The sequence below is a fragment of the Myotis nattereri genome (assembly GCF_964212035.1).
Source record: "Myotis nattereri genome assembly, chromosome: 14".
Classification (NCBI taxonomy): Eukaryota; Metazoa; Chordata; class Mammalia; order Chiroptera; family Vespertilionidae; genus Myotis; species Myotis nattereri.
The window spans coordinates 53890448-53913743 of NC_138089.1; the positions used below are offsets into that span (position 1 = coordinate 53890448).

The following is a 23296-nucleotide window of genomic DNA, read 5'->3' on the forward strand; positions in this document are numbered from 1 at the left end:
TTCCTGAGGGTCAAGTTGTCAGGGCTCAGCTGCCCAGGTCCTAACCTGCTCGGCCTTCTGGATAATGATGAGATCATGGCTAACGATGAGATCATGGCTAACGATGAGGTCATGGCTAACGATGAGGTCATGGCTAACAATGAGATCATGGCCCTATGCCACACCACCACCTCAGCCTGGTGCAGCCTGAGGACCGCCAAGATGCCATTTGTGCAATATTCGTGTACAATCAAATGCAGAAGAACTTCTGAGGTGTACAGAAGTCCACCAAGATGTCATATTTAAGTACTTGTCATCACAAGGGGTTATTATACCTCCAGCTCCTGAAAAACACTATCTTATCCAGCATTCAAAGGGTTACTGGGAAAAGCACTTATGTCTGAAATTGAAGGAAACCCGCCCCCACCCCAGCCAGTTAAGACCTCTGAGGACATTAGACTCTCAGCAGCAGGAGAAAGAAGATTTTAAAAAGCTGGAATTGCCTGGCTTCTGTAGCTCAGTTGGTTGAGCGTCCTCCCAGGCACCAGGAGGTTGCCAGTTCGATTCTAGGTCAAGGCACATGCATGGGTTGCAGGCTGGATCCCCAGTAGAGGGCATGCAGGAGGCAGCCGATGGATGTTCTATCTCCCTCTCCCTTCCTCTCTCTGAAATCAATAAAAACATATTTTTCTAAAAAATTTGAAGCTAGAATAGTTGATTTTTATTGATTAGGAGAAAAATTCTGTCACTGGTTCTCTGAACTTCTTAATTCTCAGAATACTTTTCTTGAACCCCCCTCAACATAATTGGGGGCCACAGCACTTCTGGACAAAATGCGATAAACTACCAAGGAGCAGAAATGGTGAGCCTTCATCTGCTGTCCCTCCTGAAAGAAGGACTTTTTTTTTTTTTCAATGCCAACCTTTATTCCCGCAGATTGAAATGTGCTTCTTCTTCTCATTATCTGGCTATGGTTGGAGTTGCTGGGACTGTCCACTGAGGGAACACTTGTTTGGGCACTTTTGAACAAATTTGTGGACTCATCTGCTGCTCTTTTATGGAGAATACTTAGAAAATCGAATTTATTGGTCTGAGAATTATTGTAGGGGCTTGTTTCCCTTGCTCCTGGAACGTTAATGAAAGCAGCTATTCATTTAAACCAAGCGATCCAGAGGCCTTTTATAACATAAACACTTTATGTGGTACCAACAAAGTAGGACATAATATAATGTAAGGCAGGCCTTGGCTAGCGGAACTGAGCAACCTTTATGTAGTGGAAATGAGACATTGTTGAGCAGAAGAGCACTGACTTTACTAGTAAGTTATCCTGTAAAGCATCGAGCACCGATGTCAGTCTATACAGAAATTCTCCCCGGTACTACGTAGACATAGTTTAGTTGAAACACCTTTTTTGACTACAGACTTACATATTATGCAGATACTTGCCTCTTTCTACCTGAGTTGCAGCAGACGTTCTGAAGGCTTAATGCAGTTCATCAAAGAAATCCCACTGTAGATATTTTCAAAGAGATGTTTTTAAGAAGAAAAGGGTGCTAACAAGGCCTTTAAAGATGTTTGGATCCCATTGTATTGGTCATAGTTATTAGTGGCAAACACATACTCCACTTAAACTATTTGAGTCTGAAAAGAGTTTGTCTCAAGATTCTAGTGGCTTATAGATCACCTCTGATGGCCAAAGAATCACATTTGGCTGTTTTCACAGCCAGGAAAAAAAAAATGCTTAACTGTACCTTAGAAATATTCTAGTAAAAAAATACACTGCTGCCTCCACCTGCTGATGGTTGGACTTAGAAGCTTCAACATAACAGTACTTATTCTCCCTTAAACTCGGTGCTCCCTTTCTAGGGACTACAAGAAAACCAGTTCTTATAGGTGAATTTGACTCTCGTGAGACACATGCTCACTCTAGGAACTGGGATAAGATCTACTTAAAAGAGGTCTTACAAGAACAAAACTCCAGATAAACAAATTGAGGCATGTTTAAACAATGAAATCATTTATTACCAGTAAAAGGAATAAACTAGAGTCCCATCTGTGAATATGCCTAAAACTGACAAATATAATGTTGAACCAAAAAAAGCAAGTTACATAATAACAACACATACAGTGGGATACCATACTTACAAAGTTTGACAACTTGCAAAAAAGAGTTCCTATATAGTATATGGATATATGCATATATTATAAAACTATAAAAACATCCTTAAGAATGACAAGTTCATAATAGTAATTATTTCTGGAGAGGGAGGAAAGAGAATGGGATCAGGGGAGGGTACCCGGGTAGCTTCAGTTGTGTTTTTAATGGTTTGTTCTTTTATGAACTATTTTCTTGAGGCAGATACAGCAAAATGTTAAGATATGTGAGGTCTGAGGCATTGGCTAGCCTAATATGTAGTTGTTTGTTACGTTCTCTGTACTTCTCTGTATGTTTAAATATTTCACCATTTTAAATGTTAATTCTGGACTTTTGAGTATTAAGATATATTTATTTTAATTGAGTATTAAGATCCATTTTTAAAAATACTACCTTTTTTACGTAGAGATGAATTCAAAAGAAGTGGTAAAAATGCAGTTACTGAATTTCATCAGATCTTGTCCCTCTAGGAAAGTGTGCAGGAAGATATCCAGAAAACTTGGTCATTGAGCTTTCCGAAGGGCTTACGCGATCCTCGGCGCTAGCTCAGGCTCTGCCAGGTCTGTGAGCTGGAGCCAGAGCACACCCTGGTCCTCTCATGTTTCTCTCGGGTGACCTTCCAGAGGGTGTCATGAGTGCTTGGTCCAGAGCCAAGTGGGCTTTGTGTAGAGTTCTGACCACAAAGGTCCATGTTGGTTTAAAATGTTCTATTTACAAACGTGTAGTCCAATCGCCAGGGTGTCATCAAAGGAATGATTTGCTTGACTTGCCAATTCTACCCGGTTATCGTGGGAATTCACGGGGGGGAATAAAGGGACTGAAATGCTCAGTGAAGTCCTTTCTATTAAGCGAAGTGAAATCCCATTGGAAGGAGAACAAAGAAATGTGTGAAATGCAGAATCAAGAGGAGTCCTCTTCAAAGAAATCAACTGAAGAAGTCTTTGAAGGCTTGTGGCGTCCCAGCACAGAGGCCCTCACCAAGACTTGACCTGCTGGGATTTCCACGTGGACTGAGCTCTGGTTTCCCAGTGCTATGCTGCCTCCAGCACCAGTTTGTTTGTTTGTTTTCAGTACAGGAATTTTGACATGGAGGCCACAAATCCCCATGGTCCACGAATAGACTTCAGAGATAGTACATCTTCATTTTTACTGACCTCTGACTAAAATTTATCATTTTCTCTGTTACGGAGGTAACTGGCAACAAACAACTGTAGTATTAACAGTGTCTGTACCTTTATCTTGATGTCCAAAACAGACTGGTCTGTGATTTTCTTCTCTTTGCATGTTCTTGTGAGGTTTTGGTACCAGTGCTATGCTGGACTTAAAAATAAATTAGAAGAATTTGTGGAAGGTTGGTGTTGTTTCTTTCTTACGCATTTAGCAGAATGCATTTGTGAAACCCTTTGAAGCCTAGAGGTATTTTTGTAGGAAGGTTTGAAATATAGATTTAATTTACTTAACAGAGGCAGGACTATTCAGATATTCTATTTCTTCTCAAATAAGTTTTGGCAAGTTTCTTTTTCCTAGGAATTTGCCCATTTCATCTACATTTTCAAAACAGTGGGTGAACGTTGTTCAACATATCCTCCTCTTTCAATGACTAGAATCTGTAATGCTGTCCTCTTTTTCATTTTTGATATTAAATGAAATCTTGAAACATTACCAAAACTTAGAGTTCTTAAGGACAACCATTGATAGGAGTTTAAATTAGTTCAGTCTTTCTGGAAGACTGTTTCGCAGTGTATATCAAACATTATATAAAAAAAATAAGTATATTATATCCAACAATCCCTTTTAAGGAAGTTGTCGTAAATAAATAGTTTCACGAATGCAACAATATTCAACACAGCATTCTCTACACAGCAAAAACAAAACCCCACCTGTAAACTAATAGGAGATAGAGAAGTAATTATGTTGGTTAGCTTCACTAGAATGCCTTTTGTGGTTACAAACAGATGACATGGAAATGGGAAAAGTGCTGGGGAGATAGTGTGGGTTCCCCAAAGCAAGTCATAGAAGAACATGTGCCGTGTAACCTCTTCTGTGTGCAATGCATACTTCCACATGTGAATGTTTACATAGAAAATAATTTGGAAGCATGGTCATCACATTCCTATCAGCGGTTCTCTGTGAGGGGCAGGATGTTGGCTAATCTTTGTTTTCTCTGTGCTCTTCTGCACTGTTTAAATTGTTTGCATGAACATGTGTCACGTTAACAACTCCAGCGAAACTTTCTAAAGAGCTTGGCAGTAGCAAGAAGATGAGAGGGTGTTAGGGGAAGGGAGTGTCAAAGCATTTTTCTTGCATGATGGCGGAGAGCTTGAAGTCTACAAGAAAAGAAGGAATTATCAACCGAGTTAATCCTTTAGAAGGCTTGGAAGGCACACAAAATTAGCCTTAAAGGGACAGGACAACATATTTTTCCAGAAAGAAGGAAAAGATAATTGGAGGCATGCAAAAGTTCACAGCCGAAGAGAAGGGAAAATAAGAATGTTCATCACTCATGGCTGCCAGTGTGTTAGTGAAACGAGGCAAGATCATTTGCCAGGAGTGGAAAGTGGTAAGGGTCTCCAATAGAATTGGCAGTAAGATTGGGGTTCAGTGGGGTGTGGACAGCTGAGCTCACCTGGGTGCCTTACTTGTGTCAGGGAGCCCCATGGTATGCTGGGCAGTTTTTCTCTAGTCGGTACCAGGCTTAGCGGAGCTTCAGGGGGTACTGATGAGGGCAGTTTAAATAATTGGCCTCAGAATCCAGGATGCTTGGCAGGAAAGTGAAATCAAAAGAGAACCAATGACTGGATATTTAGTTGGAATCTGGACACCCAAGAAGTCAGAAGACGGGTGTCCATGGTCAAAGTGGGGTCTCGGAGCTTGCCGTGCGATAGGGGTCCTGCGGGACATGAAGGGCTGCTAGGTGGCCGTGGGCGGACAGGAATGGGCAAAGAAGTTGCGATGTCAGCAGGTGGCGATGCTGGGAGGTTCAGTTGTCTTCCTCTCGGATGGCAGCATTTCCCAGGATGATGACAGGAATTCTTTGAGAGAAGAAGATATTGAGGCAGGTACCATGAGATTGGCTTCAAGGAGAGAAAGAAAGCTAACTCCTCAGAGACTGCTTGGTGAAGAGCGGGATAGCAGGGAGTTTGCTGACCTCAGGCCGGGACCCTGGGCTCCCCACCAGGCAGGGGAGCAAAGCAAGGTTTGCACTACAGGCAGCTGGCAGGAGGAAAGGTCTAGAAAAGCAGAAGGAACCCGGCCGGTGTGGCTCAGTGGTTGAGCATCAACCTACGAACCAAAAGGTCACATTTCAATTCCTGGTCAGGGCACATACCCAGGTTGCAAGCCTGATCCCCAGTGTGGGACTTTGCAGGAGATAGCTGATCAATGATTCTCTCTCATTGTTGATGTTTCTCTCTCTCTCTCTCTCTCTCTCTCTCTCTCTCTCTCTCTCTCTCTCTCTCTCCTTCTCCCTCTCCCTCTCCCTCTCCCTCTCCCTTCCTCTCTGAAATCAATAAAAATATATTTTTTAAAAAAGCAAAGGAGAAGGAATGCTCTGCAGAAGCCTCTCAGCAAAGGGACGAGAGGTATGGGGTGCAGAAGAGTTGGTTAAAAAACATGAGAAAGGGGTTCTTAAGAAAAACAGACAGGTGAGAGGAAGGGTTAAGCCAACAAGGGGTGGAGATTAGTTTGCTGGCTTCCCAAAGGAAATGCTGAACTGTATGTTTCTCTTTCTTATCACAGAGCAGTATCAGCTCACTGCAGAGAGAACAGAAACTACAGATAAGCAGAAAACAAAAACAAGTAGAACTAAAAGAACCATAACAACCATCCAGATCCCAGGGTCCTGGAGCTTTGCCACTGACATGTTCTCCCCTCCTGTTCCCACTGCCACAGATGCAGGTCAAGGCCACATCATCTCTAGAATAGGCTTGTCCCCTGGGTCACAGATGTCTCCCTGGCTGAGTCACCAGGCCTGCCCCTCCCACTTTTCCCATCCTGCATAGGTCACCCAGTCATCTTCCCAAAACACCACTTTCCATTGTCGCTATATCGCCTCCCTGGCTTTCAAGGGCTTCTGTAACCTGGAACCATCTTCCCTCCCCACCCATGTTTCCAAACCTTTTCCTTTGCTTAGACCTGCTTTACTTCCCTCCCAACTCACTCCCCCTACACCCTCACACCTGGTCTCTCCCCTCGCTCTGATGCCTGGCCTATCAGGATGGCCACCCCAATCCAGATTCTCCCCATGGTCAAGGCCCAGTGCCCTACTCCAGCCCACACTGACTGATCGTTGCCCTTCCGGGTACTCACCTGGCCACTCCTTTTAGGACCTCATCAGTTCTGTTTACGGAACAACTCAGGTCTGGTGAGGATACTTAGGTAGGAAACGCAGGATTCAGAGCTGGGAGGGACTTAGTCCCCTGATCTTCCTGGTGGGGTTGCCTAAGGCTCACAGAGGCCAAGGGATGTCCCCCATGTCCACCTACAAGCTATTCATAGAACTGAGACTAGAGCCTTGGTTCTCAGGCCTGCATGCTACTTGTTGAATTGAATATTGCTTTTAAAGTACAGCTTTTCTCTGATGCCTGACCTGAAACCCCAGAGACGCAAAGCAATGGGTCAACTGTGTTTAGAATACAACAGAATTGCCTGGGGTGATTTCTAAAAAATCTAGACTTCTAAGCCCAATAGTGGGAAACCCTGATTCAGAAGGTCCAGGGTAGGACTTGAGTGTCTGCATTTAAAAACAAAACCAAACGCCCGGCGGTGGCGGTGTGGCTCAGTGGTTGTGTCCACCTATGAACCCAGAGGTCACAGTTAGAGGCAGCCCATCAATGATTCCCTGTCATCATTGATGTTTCTACCTCTCCCTCTCCTTCCCTCTCTGAAATCAGTGAAAATACATTTAAAACAAAACAAAAATCTCCCTGAATGATCCTGATAGAGGGAGCCCGTAGGTCGGCCTTTGAGACATAGAGCTCAGACCTTTGGTTTTGCTTCCTTTTTGAGTTCCCTGACGCTGGCCCTGTGGACACTACGCTTTTCTGAAGCTTCGCGTCTCAGGGGCAGGCCAGGGGCAGGCCATTCACTTCCCATCCAGAATGTAGCAGCACCAGCTCAGTGCTGCCGCCCGTGTACCTCCTCGGGCAGGACTGGCCTGGGTCCAAGCTGCTGTCTTTCCCAGGAGCAAAATTATTTTCCCAGGTACTTTGGGGCATTCCTTGGCAATATATCGAGTGTAGTGGAATTGTTGGCAACACTCCATTTGCCAAGGTGTTTCTGAGCACCTTCTGTAGCGTGGATGCCCAACCTCTGTGGCCTGCCAACTGCCCAGGCCACAGGACACCCAAGTAAACCAAAGCCAAGCATGTGCCCAGAGCTCTCCAGCCCCCAGCACACAGAGCCGTGGACCAGGACGGCAAGGAGCAAAGGCAGCTCGCATTGTGATTAGGGTGCGGCTCTGGACGCACCGCCTGCCTGGGTTTGTATCTCCGTTCCGCCATTTCTAGCTGCATGACCTTTGACATCCTTTTGCCTCTGTTTGCTCATCTATAAAGTAAGGCTAAAAATTAAAAACATCATATAATTATATTATGAAAATGAAAATAATTCCGGTCACAGGATGGTTATGAGGATAACAAATAAATGCATGGAAAGCATTTGAAATCGTGTTTGGCTCGTAGTAAGTGCCGAATAAGGGATTGCAATTAATATAATTATTTCATAAAAAACTGGGATGAATTTATGAGACTCTAAAGAGGTGACTCATTGCTCTGCACAGTTATCGGTCTGCAAATTAGCAATTCCCTCCTTGTTGCAGGAGCATGGATCGGAGGAAGAGCGAAAATGTAGTCATAGCTCCTCAGAATGCTTCCGGAACCTCTGAGGACAATTAAAATATGCTAGGCATTTTCTAGCAGGAAGGTCAAGCCTTGCATACTTGAAGAAATACACAGAAGTTCGGCATTCTGGTGCTTTGATAAGGTGGCAGTTACATAACGGGCTGCAACCACGCAGACAAGCAGAGCCGCGGGTGGGAGAGCGGCTGCTCTTGAAAGATGTGTTGCTGCTGGAGTGAGGGGTGTGATGGATGACAGACAGGGCAGCAGCTGCAGCCTTCATCAAGACGGATTCTGGGAGATCCGTGCCTGCCCTGTGCCAGTTTGGGGGGCACATGTTGTCTTGACAGCAGGAAAAACAGCTCCCGACATTGACTGTCAGGCTAACACCAACGGGAGGTATGAAAGTGTGACTTGCATTGGCCATGATGCCAGTGTTTTCTCCTTGGTTGTGTTCTTAAGCTAAAAGTAAGATTGCATCCGTCTCTAAAGTGGCACAAAGTTGAATTCATCTCTGAAATCATGTGTTTTATCAAACTTTTCTGTAAAAAGCTCAACGTGTAGCCCAGCTCACATGGCTCAGTGGTTGAACGTCTGCCTGTAAACCACGAGGTCACGGTTCGATTCCCAGTCAGGGCACTTGCCCGGGTTGCAGGCTCGATGCCCAGTGAGGGCTGTGCAGGAGGCAGCTGATCAGTGATTCTCAGCATTTATGTTTCTGTCTCTTTCTCTCTCTCCCTTCCTCTCTGAAATCAATAAAAATAATATATTAAAAACACAACAACAACTCAACTTGTAGAGTTGCCAAAGCATCACCATCCTGTGTCACCTCGCTAAGTTAACCTTGCTCGCTGCTTCAGACTTCGTGGTGCCATACCTCAGATTCCAAGCACAGGAGGGCCCTAGAAGGGTGTGAGAAGGCAGGTTGAGTGGCTTATTTCTGTTGGGGTGGGAGATGCTAGTCCAGTGGTTCTCAATCTTCCTAATGCCATGACCCTTTAATACAGTTCCTCATGTTGTGGTCACCCCCAACCATAAAATTATTTTCATTGCTGCTTCATCACTGTAATTTTGCTACTGTTATGAATCGTAATGTAAATATCTGATAGGCAGGATGTATTTTCATTGTTACAAATTGACATCATTAAAAGCATAGTGATTAATCACAAAAACAATATGTAATTATATATGTGTTTTCCGATGGTCTTAGGCGACCCCTGTGAAAGGGTCGTTCGACCCCCAAAGGAGTCGCAACCCACAGGTTGGCGACCCACAGGTTGAGAACCGCTGTGCTAGTCCATGAGCACCTAGCAAGGGATCTCTGGTGCTAGCCACTAAACTGCTTCTTAGGCGGCCCTATTTGAATTGCGCAAGATTTCTTTAAAAGAGGACTGACTGACTGATGTAACTAGACTGCTTGGTGTTTGTCACCACTTAAGGCTCAAACTTCTAGAGACCAGCAAGCCATTTTGTTTCTGGAACCAACGTTAGGCCAGCCATCATCTTCATCTCTTAGGAGGAGCCAGAATAGTTCATTTATTGCCCAAACTTCTTGGAGATGATGCTCAAACCAGGGTTCTTTAGATCCATGGACGGGGAGGGTGCTAGAGGGGGCTGCTGCCAGCCAGACCAGGCTGAACACGTTGGCTCTGCCTCAGCACGCGGTAGCTTGCTGTTTGCCTTCGCAAGAAGTTGCTGTGAGTCCCTGGAAACGGATGAAGCCAGGAAAACCTTGTTGGATTGAAATCCATAATCTTACCTCCAGGTCTCTTACAAGAAATACTTTTTTTAAATATTTACAATGAGAACAGAAGGTGAGATGGATATATTCTTTTTTATTGCTGCCTCTCCACGCAACGTGAAGATTAGAATGCTGGTTCAATGGCTGGGTGGCAGGCAGGAGCCAGGAGGCCATAACTAGCTACAACTTTTTTTTATGAACGTAATACCTCCTTGACACAGAAGATGGACCACACAGGGCTGCACAAGAAGGATGACGACTGAAGTCTCGCTGAGTGCATGTGTGTAAGGCATTCTTCGGAATATCAAACTTGGAAATGTTTTATCATCAAGTTTTTTAGAAGTGAGCATTTGAGAACAAGAAGGAGACCCCGTAAAATAAAAGTACAACTAACTTAAATTATTTTTAAATATAATAGAAAGGACGTAGAACAAAATCAGTGCGTTTCCAAAGATAAAGTGAAAAGAGGAAGGGCGACAATGGAGACGAAATAATAAGTAAAAATGTTAAATGGCATGTCTAGGAGTTTCAATATCTGATGAATAGGAGTTCTATGGTGAAAGAGCACAGAAAATAGAGAAAAGGAAATTATCAAGGAAATAATAAAAGAAACATTTCAAATGAAGGTCAAAACTCTCTGTATTAAAAAGTGCTTTAAATCTAAAGCCCAGTCTCATGAATGGAAACACACACATACACACACACACACACACACACACACACACACACCATCCCAAGGCATTTTATCGTCAACATTTTAAAATCCAGTAAATGATAAAAGCTTAGAGGGGGAAAACTTGTCACAAATGAGTGAAAATCAGAATGATGTCAGAGTTCTTAACTTCAATACTGGAAGCTAGAAGATAATAGAACAAAGTCAACAAAATTCTAGGAGAAAATGATTTTCTTTCTAGAACTTGATACTCGGCTGAACTTTCAATCAAGTGTGAGCATAGAACAAGAGACATTTGTAAGTCAGCAAGAACACAACATTTAGCTTCCTGCAGATCCTTTTCTAGGAAACAACCAGCACAAATACTTGAAGGAGAGGAGAAGAGAATTCAGAAAGCAGGAGCCAACACAGGAAAACAGGCTGGAGAAGCCCAATGTGTATGGAATAGGCCCAGTTACTGTGGAGGCCACAGATTATCGGACACAATTGGCCGTTTGGAAAGTAATATTTATATATAGTGATAGTTCAGATAGAGTGCCTGGGAAAAAATTCAAGTATAAGGGCACAGGAAAATAAACGAAATAAATATCAAGTGTTAATTCCAAGGAAAAAATATACAAGAAAAAAAAAAAAAGCAGAGTAAACTCCATGGCTTTTTGGTGAACAGTTCTTTATCATCATAACATAAGGAATGGGGAAATGTGGGAGGTGGTATAAAAAGCTAAAATCTAAACCATTATAACAGGCAGTTTATTAATGAAGGATAAATCAGTAAACCAAGAAATGGCAACATTAACATATTACTTGGTTAAAAAATGCTGAAAGCATTGAAAGTGTTGCCCTTGGGGCAGTGTTTTTATTATTATTATTTATTTCAGTATTTTTGAACAATTTTATTTAAAACCTGATTTTGTTTTCTTTGATAAAAATGAAAATTCATTTTAAAATCATATAAAAGGTCAGAATTTTGACCGTCAATGGGAAGCGCAAGCCTGAGCCATCTAGCAAGCTTTAGCCACCGCCAGCTTCACCATCATGGTGGATGGTGGCACACTATCAAAGTCATGATCAAATCTAGACTCTCTGTCTCCGGGTTCTTTGTCACAGGATATATCCTCCCTGTCCTTTGGCAGGTGACTGGGCTGTCTCCGGCCAGAGTCATACCAAGTTTCAGATGAGGTTAGAAGGCTGAGCAGGGGTGCGTGCCTCACAACAGGAAGGGAGGAAGGAGGAAGGAAGGAAGGAAAGAAGAAGAAAATGCCTGCATGGATGGATTTAGAAAACAATTTGCCACTTTGCTATTGAGAAATTCTATCTGAAGTGCACCCACCAGCTGACTATGGCATCAAGTGACGATTTTGCTTCTTCTCCATCTGAAGCTTGCTGGCGCGACTCAACAGGGTGTCTCTAGGCCAGCTCCAGGAAGCAGAGTTAACCAGTGGGCAGACCAGGCTGTCCCATTCCTACCCCTGCTCCCAGGTTGGAGTTGAGGTGTTGTCCTATGAAAGGTTCCAGGCTGGTCCAACCCAGTGATCAGTATAGAGCACATAGAGTGGACCAGATTACCCTCCATCCTCACCCCTCACCCCGGGGGTGACCTTCTCTCCAGCCATCACCACTGCTGACTGCAGCTCAGCCTTGTCATAAGTCTGGGCCCACCTCCGTCCACACTAATCCATGTCTGGGCTCACTGCGTCTGGTTGGGATTGGACCACCCAGGTCATGGCAGTCCTCAAGCGGCCATTCACTTCTCTAGACACTACTTCTGTTGGCCAGCACTCTCTGAAAGAAGTGATTGTACAGGGAAGAGCCTTTCTAATCCTCCACACAGGTGTGCAGGGCACCAGGCCAGACGCAAACGAGGATGCAGCTGCTTGTGTAGACTGGCCTGCATTGAAGCCCAGGCGGTCCCCTATTCCAGGCCGTTTTATAGTGGAAACTGTTGTACCGGCTCCTAGTTGGGGAGGGCCCCTTATACTTTCAATTAGTTGTAATTTAGCCTGTTTATGGAACTGTTTTCCTTTGGAAAGAAAAGGATCTTTTATTTTTTAGGTAGTGAGCCATCTTTTAAAATCTGTTTTATTACACAAGCATGTTTATTATATGTTTATAATAGATTGAAGCAATACAAAAGAATGTTAGCAAAAGGATAGTGTTTATGTAGGTATGTAATACAACTTTGTACACTATATTTATGTATATGTGTATACATACACATAACACATATGTGTACACACATGTATTTCACAAACAACTATAACTACATATGTTATTCAACAAAAATGAGACTTTTACCTACAAAATGGAACTTGTTTTTTCTGTTTACATGTTATATATATATATATCTTTTCATATATAGATCCGTCTCATTCTCAGAAATATTCTTTATACAGATACATTTTGATTTATCTCGATTCCCTACTGTTGGACATTTAGATTCTCCCAGGCTTTCGATATTATTAGTGGTGCAATAACACCCTCAATTCTGAAGTCAGACAGCCTTAGTTCAGATTCCAGACACCCCCTTTACTTACTTTGTGTCCTTTAGCAAGTTATTTAAACTCTCTGTGCCTCTGTTTCCTGACCTGTAAAATGGGGATAAAATTGTCCTCGCAATATCCCTATGAAAAAAAAAAAGCTAAGTAAAATAATATGTAAATACATATAATGCACTTAGCATGTTCTAACAATGATAACTATCAGCTTTGAGTACTTACTGTTAGCCAGGTATTATGCAGATAAACAAATACCACACTGTTTTTATGTGTTAGCCTTATAGCATATTTTTAATATCTGTAAAGGCAAGTACTACATCATCATTATTAAAATGACATTAGCTATTCCTGTTCATTTACTCCTCCAGGTAAATTTTTAAATCAACTTTCCACCTACTTCCCATCAATATGACAAGTGTTGTTTTCTTAAATGCAGTTGGCATTTTCAAGGGTGTCTCTACTCCTGAAGGTTGCCAGAGTAGGATGACCCTTGGACTTGAGTCAGACAGAACTGGGTGTTCATGTGGTGTCCCGCCAAAGCCACGGGACCATGGGAAGGCCATTTAAATGCCCTGAGCACCTGTAGCTTGCCTACCTGTGAAATGGGAGGGACGGTCCTTCCAGGAGTGGGGGGGATGCCGTGAGAAAGCCCTGCAGACACGTTTATTTAGTGCCTGACGCTCAATACACGTGCTTGCTTTGAAGGCAAGTATTTTGACTTTATCTTCAGGTCCTTAGTCATCAGCCCCATTTCCAGTGGCGACGCTAAGATGATCATCAGTGAAAAGAGTTTATGTCAGAGCAAGAGCCGCAGTGTGCGCGCAGGGTGAAGTCGAAGGCCCCTGCTTCCTGTGCCAGGCGAGCTGAACATTGAGGACCAGGGAAGATTAGCAAAAGGGAGGGAGGGGAATGGGGACAAACATCGGCCATCCCCTGGTGCCGGCATGTGCCACCGGCCACGGAGTGGACTTCCTGCCGCAGGATACGGCTGACCTTTGGAGAGCCACCGTCTGGGTGAGGCTGCCCTTTCGCGGGACAGAGCACAGCTGTTGTTTAGATGTCAGCGGCTGGTTTACTAACTTTGTTTGGCAGTCAGCTTGGGCTGTGAGCAGTTTGGAAAACAGTCTGCTCTGAGGTTGAAGGAAGGCCGGGATGAAGGGAATCTTTGTTTTGTGTTCCCGACAGGTTGTTTGGTAACCCTTCTCAGAACAAAAATGCAAACTTAGCAGCAGCTTTAGAAAGTATTAAGAGAACTCATAAAAGTCCGAGCAGATGTGCAGGGGAAGGTCACACTTCCAGGCCTCTCCAGGGGACTATTTCTGGACTAACAAGTCCAACGAATGTGTTAATTCAGGTTGAGATTTTCTTACGCAAATATTGACTCGGTCTCCATCTTTGCAGTTAACTCTCCAACTTGAATGTGTTCTTTCAGGAGAATGTGCCTATGTGTTTTCCTTCCTCCTGCCTCATAGTTTGCCCACCCTTCATTTTGAACTCTTAGCAGGTGAGTTTTTAATGGTCGGTTCTGAATTCTTTTCCTAGGTCTGAAAAATGCTTAGAGGGATGAATTTAACCGTTCCTTCATTTTCCCGGTGGCGTCATTGTGCAGAAGGAGAGAGAAGAGGCAGACACTTGACTCCAGGACATCCTGGCAGCCTGTAAATGACTCTCCGTCTTAGATCAGATTGCATAAGAATAACTTCATGCCCACTATTCGATATTAAAGAAAAACGGAGGACAGATTTTGTTGATTCCTCCCACCCACTCACCCAGTTCCCATGATATTTTAATTACCATTAATTTAAAAACATGTGTTTTAGAGTTTATATGAATTCATGTGTAAACTGCTACCTGGCTAATTTTAAGTATAAAAATGACTAAAACATATGACAAATATACTATATACTTACTTCACCTTCATTCTTGAAGGATCTTCTCACCGGATATAGAATTCTGGGTTGACGTTTTTTTCTAGATGCATCTTCCGGCTTCAGTGGTCCCCAGAATTTCTGTTAGCTTTATGTAATGTTATCATTTCTCTCTGACTGCTTTCAAGATTTTGTTATTTTTATATTTGTTTTTCTTTGTATTTATCCTACTTGTAGTTCATTGAGATTCTTGAATTTGTGTAGGTAGATTTTATACCAGATTTGAAGAATTGTCAAGCCGTTATTTCTTCAAATTTTTTTCTACCCCATTCTCTTTCTTCTCCTTCTGGGACTACAGTTACACTCATGGTAGACTTTTTTTATTTGTCCTAAAAGCCTGAGATTCTGTTCAGGTTTTTTTCCCCAATCTATTTTTTTCTCTCAGTTCTTTAAGTTACATCACATCCTCTTCACTCTGTTCAGCGCATCCAGTTACTTTCTTGGGGGAAGTTTTACATGTTGTTGCTGTTGTTTTCTTAGTTCTAGAACTTCCCATTGCTGTTCTTTTATCATTTCTATTTCTCTGCCGCCGTGCAGGCCACCACATGCATACATGGGTCAGGAGTCAGCCGGAAAGCTAGGCAGAAGTTCTACAGAATTTGAGGCTCTTTCTCTCTGACTCTATTTTCTGGGATTCCCTCTTCACTGTCTGTTTCACATATCCTTTTATGCCATTGAGCATAATTATAATTGCTGCTTAAACATTCTTCTCTGCTAATGGCTGCATCTGAGTTACCTTGGGATCATTATTATTGTCTTTTTTCTTGAGGGTAAGTTGCACTTTTCCTATCTCTTTGCTTAATTTTTATTGTACTTTGAACATTGCACTGTTATGTTATGGAGACTCTGGAGAGGTTCATTTGGGAGCAGAGTGAGTTGTTGTTTATTTTGGGTTTTGCCTTCGCCAGCAATTAGCTTACACCACAAACGCTGTCTCTTGGGCAGCACCTCAGTTCTTGGCTCAGTTATTTTTTCCTTCTCTAGGTTGCTCAGAGGCCACCGCGTGCACACACACGGTTCCGGAGTCAGCTGGGAATCTAGGCAGAGGTTTTTACAGAGAATCTGAGGCTCTTTCTTTCTGACTCTATACTTCTGGGATTCCCTCTTCACATTTTAGTGGCTGTGGTTGTCCCGAAATCTGTCCCCCAGGTATGCATGCTTTCTATTGGCGTTTCAGCCACCCAGCGTGGCGCCAACTGCAGCCTGCTCCCCGGAGTTAGACCAGCAGGGCTCCAAGGTCCCTCTGGCCCTAGCGTACTCTCATCTAACGGCTGCTTGAAACACCTGTTGCCCAGATTGAATATTTCCTCCTTGCCATGTGATTTTGCTCTGCTGGCCAACTCTTTCTTTATAAAGTCTGCATTGTACCGTTAGATCCTGTGCAGATTCCATGTTCAGTACTCATAAACCATAGCTGTGTGGGAATCTTCTTTTTCACGGAGTTGTAACCGTGCAAGCTATTGAACTTCCACATTATGAAGAAAATGACTCTTCTGTTAAGTTAGATGAGGGTCACAGGGGAAGCCTCATAGCGCTTGTCTCACATGGAATCTCGTGTCACAGATGAGCCTGGATAGTCCAAACTGGAAATGAGACTCTTGGCAGAATGCTCATATCATTCTGGTCATTCCCACATGCAAGGAAATGAAATCTTAAAATTGTATCACACAGCACAATGTCTTTTGTTAAAAAAGAGAATCTATGACTGTGTGAGTTTTTAATAATGGCTTTATTGTTATCTCTAATGTACTAAGTATCTTCATCTTTGATCCGGGGGGTGGGGGGGAAAGTCTGACGCAATATATTGAACCATTGGGTGAGGGATGAAAAATTCACTCTTCGTCTGTAAGCGTCCAAGTCTAGCTGGACGTCTGTGTCAGAGTGAAGACAAGAGGCTGGAAACTGTTCTTCTCAGGCCCCTGGGGTGATAACGCCGAGAAAGCTGTGCGATGTGGGGGCGCAGACTTTTGGGAGGAGAAACAGAAAGAAGGGGAGGCCCAGAGCACCCCCATTAGGAAGTTTGCCGTTGCTGTGCTGGTTTGGTGACCGGCTCAGACCCAGTTCCAGAGACACAAGCTTGGTCCCTTATGGAGGGCGGCTGGGGATGCTGACAGCTCTGTGGCAGAGAAAACATGTTTCTTAGCATTCCATTCACTTTTCATCTTAGTGGGGAGAGAAACCATGTTCCGACCTCATCAAAACCATTTGAACGAGCACCAAGCCACACGTCTCCGAGTGTCTCATGTATTTGCGGCCTGTGAATTGGACAACGATGCCTCGTCTTCAGATTTCTTGGTGGAATGAGTCCAGATTAATGTCAGAACCCCCAGGGCCTTTTACAAAGAGGGTCTTCTCTCAGGCGACTGCAGTGAGAGGGGTCTTGGATCCGAGCCTCCAGCCCGAGGCCCCGCTGAGGGAGGACGGTGCTTTCCTGGACTGGGAGACGAGGGGGCCACATCAGAGACTCTGCCATCTTAGAAATATTTCACTGAAATGCGTGCTTTCTGGTTGTTAGCAAACAGCATGCTTTGAAACCAGACACCCCGCCCAAGCAATAAACACGATGTCTCAACTTCTGTCGTTAGCACACTTTCACCTTTCCTCAACTTCTTTATAAGGATTTTTTTCTTACGGCTATAAAAGGGACTATAGAAATCTTAGAAATATAGAACAGTGTAGAGACAAGAAAGGCTTCCATAATATCGCAAATTAAGGATGTTAACCACTGTTCGCTGTCTACGATTTTTCGCCTTGCCTTTTTAATTTTGTTTACAGATGTATGTGCATAAATATCATAAGGGGATCGTGGGAAATGTGCTACATGTATAGTTTAACATGCCAGCTCTTTGTCACATAACAAGAATTTTTCCATAAGAATAGATGAAGTACTGCCATTTGCAACAACACGGATGGGCATGATATTGTGAGAATATCATGCGAAGCAAAAGAAGTCAGACAGAAAAAAGTTAAAACCATATGATTTCACTCACATGTGGGATATAAAACTGAAAGCAACAAATGAACAAATAAGAAAAACAAACCAACCAAAACTCATAGATGGATAGCAGAGGGAAGGGGGGTGAGGGGTGGAAAGGGTAAAGGGGGGATATGGTGATGGAAGAAGATTTGATTTTGGGCAGTGGGCACACAATGCAATATACAGATGATGTATCATAGAACTGTACACTTGAAACCTATATAATTTTATTAACCAATGTCACCCCAATAAATTTAATTTTTAAAAAATTTTGCCAGGGCCCAGCTGGCATGGCTCAGTGGTTGAGCATCGACCTATAAACCAGGAGGTCACAGTTCGATTCCCGGTCAGGGTTCATGCCAGGGTTACAGGTTCAATGCCCAGTGTGGGGTGTGCAGGAGGCAGCCGATCCTTGATTCTCTCTCATCATTATGTTTCTGTCTCTCTCTCCCTCTCCTCCCTCTCTGAAATAAAATATATTTTTTTTTAAAAAAATGCCATGTTTTATAAAACCCTTAGAGAATATTATACTTGATGACTGCAGAATATTTATTGTATTTTGCAGACATAACGCCATTTTTTAAAATAGTACCTTCCTAGTAGACACATGGGCTGTTTCCAGTGTTCAGTTGTAAAAGTGGCAATATCCATGGTTTTTGGAGACACACTTCTGTGTCTGGGGACGGTGGAGATGTGTGAGTTTGCCACGGTGCCTATGCCCCTAACGAGCCTGTCCAGCCCTCTTCTCAGGGCCTCTGGCTCTCTGCGCGTGCTCCAGAGGGGACCTGGGTCCAGGTCGAAGGAGCAGGGAGGGCGTACTCAGATCCACCGATGGTGCCAGGGGTCGCCTGTACCTGCGCTGCTCTTTCTGGAGGACAAGCAGGCTGTGGGGATGGGAGGTGAGCTCACTGGACAAGCCCTCTGCTCCCAGTGTCCCTGTTAGGGCAGAAGGCCCAGCCCTTCCTCACTCTCTTCTTCAGAAAGAGGGACGCCTCCTTCTGGGCCCCTGTTTGTCTTTGGTCTCAGGTCGATGGTCTCCTAACACAGGAGCTTCCCGTGGAGTGGCCTAATCATAATAGCAATAACAGTGGCCGGTGTTTTATTAGGCATCTGCTAGGCTAGGTCAAGTGCTTTGCATGTAGCATCGCATTGAATTTGCAGGCCTCGTGTTCTGAGAGCAAGAAGTAGTGCTGTGCTGGGTAAATAGGGGACGTGCAGACCTCGGTTAGAGTCCCAGCTTCACCATTTGCCGGCAGCTCTGTGACTGAGGCAGGTTATCGGTGAGGCATGCGTTCAGCTGCAACTAGCAGAAAACCCACCCAGGAGTGAGTTAAACAAGTAGGTGGTCATTTTTCAGACATAATGAGAATCCCAGAGGGAGCCAGCCCAGGGCTCATACGATGTCATGAGCTTATCTTCCTAGCTGCTCTCTCCTTGGCGCAGGGCTGTCATCCTCACGGGCCCCAGCGGATGCTGCATGTGAGGTCTCCTCTCTGAGTGACCCAGGCAGGAAGAGGTAGAGGAGGAGAACCCGGGTGTGGCGGGGCGTTCAATCAGGAAAGCAAAAGCTTCTTTAGAAACTCTCAGCTGAAGTCTCACTGGCCAGACTTGGTCACATGGCCACTTACCTGGAAGGGACTCTGTGGGAGAAGTTTTGTCTGGGCACCTGGCCATCCCTCAAGAAATCAGGGTTCTGTTAGGAAGAGAGACAAGGGAATGCTTGATGGGTAAGCAGCCATCAGTGTCTGTATCAGCAAGCCACGGAATCTCTTTGAAGCTCAATTATTCCCCCTGTAATCATTCCCCCCTATTCCAGCCAGCCTCTTTCAGTTCATAGGAGGTGTGCCCCATTCGCCTGGGGGGAGGGGAGCTCCTTGTGAAGATCCCCGGGGACACGGGCAAACTCAGGCATGGGCGCAGCGACACAGTCCGTTCCCCAAGGGCTCTGTCCCTCCCAGCCGGCCTGTTGGCACCTCCTTGTTCAGGATGTGCCAGGAGCTCTGGGGACACCCCCTCATGCCATCACTTTAGAACTGGGCATTCGTGGCTCCCTCCCCTAGGGAGTTCTCCAGGCGTGGAAGGCTGGTCTCTGCTCACTCCTCTCCCTCGCTTCTACTCCTCTCTCTACTGCCTCACCCCAACTGTTGTCTGTGCTGCCACTGCTGCAGCTCACATCCAGCCCGCTCCCCAAAAAGAGACAATGGCTGCCCTAGCCGGTTTGGCTCAGTGGATAGAGCGTCGGCCTGTGGACTGAAAGATCCCAGGTTCAATTCCGGTCAAGGGGACATGCCCGGGTTGCAGTCTTGATCCCCCCCCCCCCCCGCCCCGCAGGGGGCATGCAGGAGGCAGCTGATCGATAGTTCTCTCTCATCATTGATGTTTCCATCTCTCTCTCTCCCTCTCCCTTCCTCTCTGAAATCAATAAAAATATATTTTTTAAAAAAGAGAGACAGTGTCTTAGGTTGGTCAGTTACCACAGTGAGGACCATCACAGTTGTCAGTCTTACCCCAGGCTCCCAGCGGTCACCAGCCATCCTGGAGCCCCAGGACACATTGTGGCTTCTTTCTTCAACAGAGGCCGATGGCTGTGGCAAGTGCTAATGGACCCCAGATCCTCTCCAGTACCTTCCCTCGGAGAGTCTCCTGTGCACAGCACTGCACAGGTCGGGGGGATGGAGGGAGAGGGAGGACAGGGAGCACCACCCGCAGTGAACATGGGGGTTGTTTTCCCTTTCCTTGGGGTTGAGGTACAGGTCCCGGGTGGGCCTGGGTTGTTGTTGAGACTGGGAGACAGTGGTGGGCTTCTCGTTGTCTGGCTGTTGGAGAACCAGCCTGGGCCACTGGTGTGCTAACACCGGGCCCAGGGGAGGGTGGGGGTTCTAGGAAGAGAATGAGGAGACGTGGGAAAGGCCACTGATCCGACTGCTAACATTCCTGAGGGGCATCTTGTCTTGTGGACAGGAAGCTGCTGGTCGCTACTTTCTTCTTCATTGCGGCCGCTGAGCGGTGAGGGGCAGCTGTTAGGACACACGAGGGATGTTTGTGCACAGACTTTGAACCGGTGACTCACTCGAGAAGCCTCATTGTTGCTGTTGTCACAGCTGCTGCCGCCGCAGAACAGCTTGGAGCCCTGAGGTGTAGGGCGGCCTTTGGAAGTGGGTGGGGGGGGGGGCTGGGAGTTGTTTGCCAACACAGGACCCGAGAGCTTGCACTCGGTGACGGGGAAGGGGACATGAGGAGGGTTGATGAATAAGGCTTCTCTGTTTCCTAAATATTGGTTTGAGGTTATTTGTGAAATTCCTGATGCAGAGATAGAGCACATCTGGGCCCTGAGCGTCAAACACAAGAGTCAGGCCAGGGTGCCCTTGCTACCCAAGAGTGACCCCGGGGCGGTCTAGGCCACCAGTCGGCCAAGGATCTGTCAGACCTTCTCTGCACTCCTCTCAGTTTGGGCCATGAGTTGGCTTCATAGGCAACAGGCACGAGCCCGGAGCCTCCTGGGAGAGAAGCCCAGCGGCATCTCTTCTCTCGTCCGCCCTGCGTTCATGCTCTCCCCCAGAGAAGCTGCAGTAGGCCGGATGCTGCCACCCCAGGAACAGAGTTCTTGCCAAATCCACCCGCAGTGGCTTCTGGCCGGGGCCAGGCCCCCAAGCCTGCCTGCTGCTGCCACCGCCTCCAGGCAGCTGGTTTATCCAAGCAGCGCAAGCCTGGGCTGTACCAGCGTGAACCGAAAACAACCGGAGGGCTCCGCTTCCTCGCCAGACCCCTGCACACACTCCTGTGGCTGCGGGACTTCGCCTGCAGCCTGTGCAGAGCTGGAGGGCTGGAGCGGAAACTCCTTGTCTTGAAGACATCTATGCCTATGCCGTGAAGTTGGCTGCATGGGCTGCTGGCAGCAGAGAAGCTCTCCACCGAAGCTCAACTACCTGGATTCTTTGTCACCTGCACCCTCAGCAGAGAAAAAGGCCAGCCTGCTGAGCAGGGCACGCGGCTGGGGTCCTTGTTTTGACTGTTTCCCACTATCATCCCCTGAGGGGGCGGGGCCTCCCTTGGCCCTTTTCAGATACCAGGAGGAGGACCCCTGCGCTCTCCCAAGCTTCCACCCGTGGATGGAAGGCCCAGGGGGCTGCTCCCGCCCACACTGCGAAGAACCTTTGGTGTGCAGAGCTGGCTGTGACCCACTGGGGTGGAGGGGGGAGCGTGGGGAGCCCCTCAGGGGCGAGAGGGCCCCTGCTCACTCCCTGGCCAGCGCAGGTCTCCACCAGGCTCCCAGGAGTCAGCGCCTGTGGACACCAGACTCTGAGACTAAGTACAGGGAAGGGCCCAGCTCTCTTGTCTCAGCACTCGGCCTGCAGCCTCCTGGTCACCATCAGGACCCATCTCCCCCTGCCACATCGTGCGCATCTGGTCCAAATCCCTGCTGCTTCCTTCTCTGCATTCTCTGGTCTGGGAGAGTGGTTTGTCTGGCCATGCTCACGTCTTTTCATTTATTTACCTTTATAGTTGAAATCATTACAGATGCCCCCTTCTTTCCCCATTGACTCCCCTCCTCCCTCTTCCGTCCCCCCTGCCAAGGCCTTCACCCCACTATTGTCTGGGTTATGCATGTATGTTCTTTGGTGGATCTCTTCCCTCTCCCCTTTCCTTCCCTCCGAGGAGCCTCAGTCTGTTGCAAGCTTCCATGTCTCCGGATCTATTTTGTTTGTCAGTTTATGTTGTTCATTAGATTTCACATATAAGTGAGATCATGTGGTACTTGTCTTCCTCTGACTGACTTATTTCCCTTAGCATAATACTCTCCAGGTCCCTCCATGCTGTCTCAAAGGGTAAGAGATCCTTCTTTTTTTTACAGCTGCATAGTATTCCATGGTGTAAATGTATAAAGTACTTGTACAACTCAGCAAAAGGAAGACACACAACCCAATCAAAAAATGGGCAAAAGACCTACCATAGGACATACAAATGGCCAAGAGACCTATGAAAAAAAATGCTCAGCATCACTAATCATCAGAGAGATGCGAATTAAAAAGACAATGTGGTACCACCTCACACCTGCCGGAATGGCTGCCATCAATAAATCAACAAATAACAAGTGCTGGCGAGGATGTGGAGAAAAAGGAACCCATCCTCACATCTTACTAGTAACTGCGATACCCCCGATACCACCGCTCCCTCCTAACTGGGCTCCCTGCCTCTAGGCCTCCTCATTGTCCTCCCTGCATCTTTCCAGCATTATTTGCCCAAACGGGATGCAGCCCGATCACCCCCCTGTTGGGAAGTTTTCTGCGCCTCGCCTCTGCCTTAAAGAGACAAAAGAAGGTGGGGGAACCTTCCTCTGTGATTTTTTCCCCCCACCTGCCTCTCTGAGTCTTGTTGCACTTCGTTCGGCCTCCAGCTCCAAACATGAGGCCTCAGGAAACTTCTAGAGGCAGAATGAATGAATATAAAAACTAAGAAGCCACACAAGAGCTCTCTGGTGTTTTTCATGTTGTAGTTAAATAGAGCTATCAC

At 45.8% G+C, this 23296-nt stretch overlaps 1 protein-coding gene and 1 pseudogene across 4 annotated transcripts in view; both read left to right on the forward strand.

Annotated features, from left to right (window-relative positions):
- Positions 1-23296, forward strand: part of CTDSPL (CTD small phosphatase like) — a gene marked incomplete at its 5' end in the record, with an annotated part of 104221 nt that overhangs the window by 19126 nt on the left and 61799 nt on the right. The window lies entirely within an intron of this gene.
- On the forward strand, positions 76-21656 carry LOC308530097 (uncharacterized protein C3orf38 homolog; annotated as a pseudogene). The gene is made up of 3 exons: positions 76-262; positions 712-1296; positions 21465-21656. The product of its transcript is annotated as an uncharacterized protein C3orf38 homolog (transcript).